Source organism: Penaeus chinensis, chromosome 36 (assembly GCF_019202785.1).
Source record: "Penaeus chinensis breed Huanghai No. 1 chromosome 36, ASM1920278v2, whole genome shotgun sequence".
In the NCBI taxonomy this organism is placed as follows: Eukaryota; Metazoa; Arthropoda; class Malacostraca; order Decapoda; family Penaeidae; genus Penaeus; species Penaeus chinensis.
In genome coordinates this window covers 5,911,590-5,919,089 of record NC_061854.1, presented here as the reverse complement: position 1 = coordinate 5,919,089, position 7,500 = coordinate 5,911,590, and the positions used below count along the sequence as shown (strand labels likewise).

At 51.1% G+C, this 7,500-nt stretch overlaps 1 protein-coding gene across 1 annotated transcript in view; it reads right to left on the bottom strand.

The window, feature by feature from the left end:
- The window catches only part of LOC125044807 (dynein axonemal light chain 1-like), a 13,324-nt gene that overhangs the window by 3,299 nt on the left and 2,525 nt on the right, over positions 1–7,500 (bottom strand).

The following is a 7,500-nucleotide window of genomic DNA, read 5'->3' as shown; positions in this document are numbered from 1 at the left end:
GAGAGAGAGAGAGAGAGAGAGAGAGAGAGAGAGAGAGAGAGAGAAGGAAGAGAGAGAGAGAGAGAGAGAGAGAGAGAGAGAGAGAGAGAGAGAGAGAGAGAGAGAGAGAGAGAGAGAGGAGATGAGAGAGAGAGAGAGAGAGAAGCAAGAAAGTTAAGAGAGAGAGAGAGAGAGAGAGAGAGAGAGAGAGAGAGAGAGAAGAGCGAGAGAGAGAGAGAGAGAAGAGAGAGAGAGAGAGCGAGAGAGAGCGAGAGAGAGCGAGAGAGAGAGAGAGAGAGAGAGAGGAGAGAGAGAGGAGAGAGAGAGGAGAGGAGAGATGAGAGAGAGAGAGAGAGAGAGAGAGAGAGAGGGGAGAGAGAAAGAGAGAGAAAGAGAGCTAAAGAGATCTAAAGAGAGCTAAAGGGAGAGAACGAGAGAGAGAAAGAGAGTAGAGCGAGAGAGAGAGAGAGAGAGAGAGAGAGAGAGAGAGAGAGAGAGAGAGAGAGAGAGAGAGAGAGAGAGAGAGAGAGAGAAGGGGGTGGTGGGGGGTGAGTAGTGAGAGAGAGAAAGAGAGAGAAAAGAGGGAAGGGTAATGTTAAACAGAAGCATATGTAGACACCACGACGTTTTTTGGATAGCTAAAAATTAATTATTAGATTTATTTTTATTTTTTTTTTTTAGATTTTTTTTTATTTACCCTATATTGAACAATCATTTTCGTACCCTATGTACATACGCATCTTTCTATTTATTTTTATTTATACAACCAAATCTTTATCCCTACAATTAAATACACACACCATTAACCACGCAACTACTCCGCGCACGCAAACACACACCACAAGAGACATCACCTCACGATAAAATACCACACCAAGCTGTCGCTCGCGACGCGCGCGCGTGGTTGTGGGCGATGGTGGGGACGGCTTTGGTTGGTGGTTTACAAACACCCCCCCGCACGCCTCAGGGCAGCGGCCGAGAGAGAACGTAAGAAAAGAGCTCCCATTACTAAAGAAATAGAGGCCGCCAGGCCAACAAAAAGACACAACTATTATATGTCATACACAAAATACAGTGAGATGTAGAAAAGGCAAAAGAACTGAGCGATGAAGAGAGAGAAGAGAAAACAAATAAAGTTGAGGCGAAAAAGAGGCAAAAATGAACGAGAGATGGAAGGAGAGAGGATGAAGTGCGAGTTAGTGAAAGGAGAACAGAGAGAGAGGATGCGAGAGAGATGAGAGAGAGCTAGACGAAGAGTAGAGAGAGAGAGAGAGAGATAGAGAGAGAAAGAGATAGAGAGAGAGAGGAGTATAAGAGAGAGAATAGAGAGAGAGGAGAGAGCCAAAAAGAGAGAGAGATAAGCTATAGAGAGAGAGAGAGAGAGTAGATGAGAGAGAGGACGAGATAAAAGAGAGAGAAGAGAGAGATAAAGAGAGAGCGAGAGACGAAGAGAGAGAGAGAGAAGAGAGAGATAGAGTAGAGAGAGAAAGAGAGAGAGAGAGAGATAAAGAGAGAGAGAAACAGAGAGAGAGAGAGAGAAATAGAGAAGAGCTCGTGAGAGAGAGAAGATAGAGAAGAGAGAGAAGAGAGAAGAGAGAAGAGAGAAGAAGAGAGAGAAGAAAAGAAAGATAGCGATCGAGCGCTCGCGTCCGTGCGAGAAGCCGCCTGCAGAGAGCTCAGCACCAGCGCGCTCTGCTGCTCTCTACCGCCACTCTCTCGCTCTCACCCGCGCTAGTCGCCGCTTCTCTCGTGCTCTACTCGCTACTCTCTGCTCGCTCTGCTCTCTGCTCTCGCTCTCTCATCGCTCCCTTTCGGTAGCTCTCTCTCGCATCTACATACTTACTTCCCTCTATCTCTCTCCTCGTGTCTCTCGTCTCTCGCTCTCGCGCACCCACTCCGCCGTCCCGCTCTCTGCTACCCTCCCTCTCTCGACTCTCTCTCTCAGTCTCGCCTCTCTCTCTCTCGACTTTCGCCTCGCCTCTGCTATTCTCTCTCTCTCCCGCTCTGCTCTCCCCCTCTCTCTCTCGCCCTCTCGCCCTCTAGCGCGCGGCGCTCGCGCGCTCTCTCGCGCTCTCGCTCCTGACACTCGCGTCTCTCTCTCGCTCTCTCTCCTTCACCCTCTCTCCTCTCTCGCGCCCTCCTCTCTGCTCTCTCATCCTACACCCGCGCAGGACTTGTCTCTCCCTACTCTCAGAAACCCAGCGCATCTCTCTCCTTTCTCTCTCATCTCTCTTCATCTCGCTCTCTCTCTCTCTCTCTCCTACGTCTTCTCCCTCCCGCGCGCAGCTCTCGCTCTCTCTAGCGTCTCGCTCCCTCTCCCTCGCTCTCTCACCCTATACTCTCTCTCCTCTCTCTCTCTTCTCTCTCTTCTTTCTGCGCGCTCGCTGCTAATCGCGTCTCTCTCGCTCGTGCGCGCTCCCGCTCCTCGCTCTCTCTTCTCTCACCACTCTCTCTCGCCTCCCGCCCTCTCTCTCTCATCTCACCCTCTCGCGCTCTCCACTCACTTCTAAAAAAAAAAATAAAAAAAATAAATATACAACAAATATAAAAAAACACAATCTGCTCTCGCTTCATCCCACTCATCTCTCTCTCTCTCTCTCTTACTCTCATCTCGCTGCTCTCTCTGATCTCTCTTCTCTCCAGCTCGCTCTATCTCGCTGCTCTGCCAGCTCTCGCTCTCTCTCTCTCCACTCTCTCTCGCTCTCCGCTCTCATCTCTCTCGCTTCTCTCCCCCCCCCGCTCTCCCATCGTCTCTCTCTCACCCTCGCTCCCTGCGCTACTCGCAAGCGCGCGCGAGCCGCTCGCCGCTCTCGCTCGCGCTCGCCTCGCATCTCGCGAGGCTTCCGCGTCTCGCTCCCCTTCCCTCTTCCCCCCCGCCCCGCGATACCTCCCTCTTCCCCCCCCCGCCCGACACCATATACACACACCCACACACACCCCCCAACAACCACCCACACAGCTCCCATTACTACCACCACCACCACAACACTCAGCACCACAAACACACCCACACATCACACACACGACACAAACCAACACACACACACAACCCACACCCACACTCCCTACTCACGCCTACACCCATACACTCTGAGAGATATGTATATATTATATATATAAATATAATGTTTAGAGTATCGAGAATGAGTATGATATTTATATATAAATAGAGTATGTAGAGAGAGTGAGATAGAGAGAGTATGAGAGAGAGTATAGTTCAGAGAGATAGAGAAGTGTGAGTTTAGTATGTTAGAGAGAAAACCACAAAACACTATCAACACTAATTGTCCACCCCACACTCATGCAACACACTCACACACATCACGCAACCCTCAAACACAACACCACACACTCTCACCCCAAAAATACATATATACTAAAACGAGACACACATAATACACAACACACTGACCATATCAAGCCACAAACCTCCCCCCTTCCCCCCCCCCCACTCCCTCCACCCTCCCACACACACACACACTCAACACATCACACAAACAGCACACCCCTACACACAATCTCACAACCAACCTCCCAATACCAAACAACACACACACCACCCGCCCACACACGACAGAATGACTCAAACTTCCCCACCATACAACAACCACCCGACCCCTCTACTAACAATAATAACACACACTAAATCAAACACTCACTCCCGTTACCAGCTCTTCTATCCTTCCACCACACCATCTCAATGTACAGTAAATTAACACAACCATCTCGCTCAGCTATCGCTCGCTCGAGCGCTCTCTCTCTCTCTCACCCGTCTCTCACCCTATCTCTCTCTCCCTTCTCAATCTCGTCACTCGCGGCGGTCCTATCTCGCGCGCGCGCGCCGCTCGCGCTCTCTCTCGCGCTCGCTCTCACGCTCGCGCGCGCGCGCGCGCGGGCGGCCGCGCGCGTCTCCCTCGTCACCGCTGACCCCCCCCCTGCCTTCTCTATCCCTCCCTCTGCCCCCCCCTCCCCGATCATCATCACACTCAACCTTCATATCGACACTTCTTCCCTCCAAACACCACTCCAACTACACTCAAACTCGCACCCACCAATTCCCACTCCATACTCAATCCAAACACAATCACTATAACACACAAACCAACACCCCCAACTCACACACCCACACACCATCTCACCGAGAGATTGACAATTCGGTGAGCTGAGAGAGTAATATGTGAGAGAGATTTAGAGTATATAGTTAGTAGATTAGATAGATTTAGATATATATGAGTAGAGAGTAAAGTGTAAAATAAAAGCTGTATAAGATCTATAGACAAAACAACAACCCCAACACCCACCAACACACACACATATCCCCTACCACACAAATCAAAACCCCATACAACACACCATCTATCCACACACTCCAACATCACATACAGTCACTGTAAATACATCACCGGAGTTACACACACCCACCCCACCCACCCCCCACACATCCCACTAGTCACAATCACCTTCATCTCAAAATAAAAAATCTCTCTCTAAGCCTACCATCCCCCCTATATACTCATTCATCATCCAAACCCACTCACCTCTCACCAAACAATCATGTATACTAATATAATGAATATTCATGTATCCCTTACACCACACAACAACCCATAAATATCTACACATAAACTATATATAACCAAACACCATCCTATAAATAAACTATAACATAGAGCAAGAAGAGCAATAGAGAGAGAGAGAGACGAGAAGAGAGAGAGAGAGCGAGAGAGAGAGAGAGAGCGGAGATTAGAGAAGAGAGAGAGAGAGAGAGAGAGATCAAATAACCAATAAAGAGAGAGAAAGTAGGCAAAAACGAACGAGAGAGAGAGGATAAGCGATGAGAAAGCGAGAGAGAGAGAGAGAGAGAGAGAGAAGAGAGAGAGAAGGATAGAGAGAAGAGAGAGCTAGAAAGTGAGAGAAACAAATAATAGTGGAGAGTATAAGAAAGAGCAAAAAGAACGAGAGAGAGAGAAACAAAATAACAGTGAATAAAAAATGATACGAGAAGGAGTGACGAGTGAGAGAGTAAGAGTGGATTGAGTGATGAGAGAGAAGAGAGAGAAGAGAGAGAGATGAGAGAGAGCGAGAGAGAAGAGAGAGAGAAGAGATGAGAGCTAGAGGAGAGCTAGAGATAGAGTCAGAGAGAGAGCTAAGAGAGAGAGAGAGAGAGACGAGAGAGAGAAGAGAGAGAGAGAGCGCGAAAGTGAGAGAGAGCGAGAGAGAGCTAAATAGAGAGAGAGAAAGAGAGAGAGGAGGATTGATAGGGGTGGAGCTAGAAAGGAAGAGAGAGAGATAAAAAGTAAGAGAGAGATACATAAGAGAGAGAGAGAGAGAGAGAAGAGAGAGAGAGAGAGAGAGAGAAGAGAAGAGAGAAAAAATTAAAGAGAGAGAGAAAATAAAGAGAGAGAGAGATAAAGGTAAAGGCGAAGCTAAAGAGTAGAAGAGGAGAGCTAAAGAGAGAGAGAGAAGAGCTAAAGTAGCGAGAGAGAGAGAGACTAAATAGAGAAGAGAGAGAGAGTAACTGAGAGAGAGAAGAGATAGAAGAGATACAAAGATAGAGAGATTAAGAGAAGAGAGAGCTAAAGAGATAGAGAGAGAGAAGAGAGAGTAGATAGGGAGAGAGAGAGAGAGAGAGAGTGAGAGAAGAAGAAGAGAAAAGAGAGAAAGAACAAAAAAAGAGATAAAATAGAAAGAAAGAAAGAGAGATGGAGGAGAGAGAAGAGAGTAGAGCGATAGAGAGAAAGAGAGAGGAGAGAAGAGAAGAGAGGAGGAAGATAAGTAGGAGAAAGAGAGAGAGAAGAGAGAGAGAGAGAGTGAGAGAGATGAGAGAAGAGAGAGAGATAAAGAGTGAGAGGAGAAAGAGTAAGAGAGAGAGAGAGAGGAGAGAAGAGATAGAGAAAGAGAGAAGAGAGAGGAGAAAGAAATGTAGAGAGGAGTTTTATATGAGATAAAGTAAGTAGAATTGGAAATTGTAAAAATGATAGAGCGACGAGCGCGCGGCTTGATCGAGCAAAATATATTGCGCTTAATGCGCGCGCTCTCTCTCCCGCTCTAACTATAATTCTCGTCTCGCACCTCGTCCTCTCTCGCGCGCGCTCTCATCTACGCTACTCTCCTCGTTCTCGCTCTGCGCGCTCTCGCTACTATCTCTACCCGCTCTCTTCTCACCTACTTTTCCTCTCGCTCACTCTCTCTCTCTTCCAGCCTCTCTCTCTCTCTTTCGCTCCTTCTTTCGCTCTTCGCTCCTCTTCTCTCACCTCTCTCTCTCTCTCTCTTCTTCTCTCTCTCTCTCTCCTCTTCTCGCTCTCTTCTCGCTCGCGTCGCTGCCTCTCCCTTCTTCTCTGTCGCACCCTCTCTGCGCTCGTCGCTTGCTCTTCTCCGCGCTCTCTCGCGCTCGGCCCTCGCGCGACGAGCGACCTGCGGCCGCGCCTCCTGCCTTCCGCCGCGCCAGCTAGCCCGTACTCGCTCGCTGCTCGCGCTCGCTCGCGCTCTAGCTCTCTCTCGCCCTCTCTCTCGCTCTCTCGCCGCCGGCTCTCGCGCTCCTCTCTCGTCGCTTTCCACAACTCCCGCTCATCTCTCTCCTACTCTCGTCTCTATTCTCGTGTCTACCGCTCTCGCACATTTCTCTTCTCACCCTCACTCCAACGTCACTTACCTCATACTCTCCCCAAGCCCCACCCCTCCCAACCCATCACCCTTGCCCAACTCACCGACAGCCACCACACACCACACCGCTCCCCCCCACACCCCTCCAATCACACCCCCACACCCCCAACCCAATCCACAACCCCTCAATCACAAACCATCCCCCAACCCCCCCCACCAACCAACCCCCCCATCACCACTCCACATACTTTCTCCCCCCACATCACCCGAGCCCCCACGCCCCATCAACCGCCCCACACACTCCCCACAACCCACCCTACCCACACACCCCCCCACCCACCACCTAACCCAACATCCACACACTATAGTCCTCCTCCCTAACCTCCACCCCCCCCAAACCCCCCCCCATCTCCTACCCACCACACCCCCCCCCCTCCTCCCCCACACCCCGCCCCCCCCGCACTCCCCCACCAACAGCCCCACCATCCTACCCACCTCCTATTACCCAACACCACCCCCTCTCCCATACTACCCTCTCTCTCTCTCTCCTCTCACTCCCTCTCGCGCTCCCCTCCCGCGCGCGCGTCCTCCCTCGCTCGCTCTGCGGCATAGCGCGCTCTCCCGCGCGAGCTCGCGCCCCCCACACCTCGCGCTCTCTCACTCCCACCTCCGAGCGACTCTACGTCACCCGCTGCTCGCAAAGCTCTCTCGCTCTCACCACGCAGCGCTCGCCATCGCTCCGCTATCCGCGTCTCTCTCTCGCTCTCGCGCCTCCCCGCACCGCCTCCCCGGCCCCTTCTATCCCTCCCACGGCCCCCCCCGCCCACTCCATGCCCCAAAACCCCCCGCCCCCCCACCCCCACACTCTCCGCCCCCCCCGCCCACCACCCCCCACATTGTCCTGCGCCACGCAAAGAA